Below are 498 nucleotides of genomic sequence, written 5' to 3' on the forward strand. Positions count from 1 at the left end.
ACTTTCAAAGGAAACTGGAAACATTGGCCTTTTTAAGGAAGTGTGCATCTGATTTAAGGCGAGACACGGCAGGCAAAAACATCGTTTTTCAAGCACTGGTCAATTTTGAGATTTTGTGCTATTTTGATTCTATAACATGTTTTATTTCAGGCTTTTGGAAGGAAAACGTACAAAATACACATTTAAGTGTTTATTTGACTATAGTTTGTCTATTTGCGTCAGTAGATTTCTCCTAAATTCACCAAAAGTTAGCTTTCTAACGTAACATTGTTACGTTAGAAAGCTAACTTTTGGTGAATTTAGGAGAAATCTACTGACGCAAATAGACAAACTATAGTCAAATAAACACTTAAATGTGTATTTTGTANCGAAGTCACGCCCACTTACTTCCGCATCATGGGACCTTATTTCGGAAAAATAATACATTGAAGTCAATGGAGAGAGAAAACGTATCTTTTGATCCCGTTTGAATTGTGCCATGAATTACACATATGATGT

This window comes from Notothenia coriiceps, unplaced genomic scaffold, assembly GCF_000735185.1.
Source record: "Notothenia coriiceps isolate Sejong01 unplaced genomic scaffold, NC01 NC01_scaffold00005110, whole genome shotgun sequence".
Lineage (NCBI taxonomy): Eukaryota > Metazoa > Chordata > Actinopteri > Perciformes > Nototheniidae > Notothenia > Notothenia coriiceps.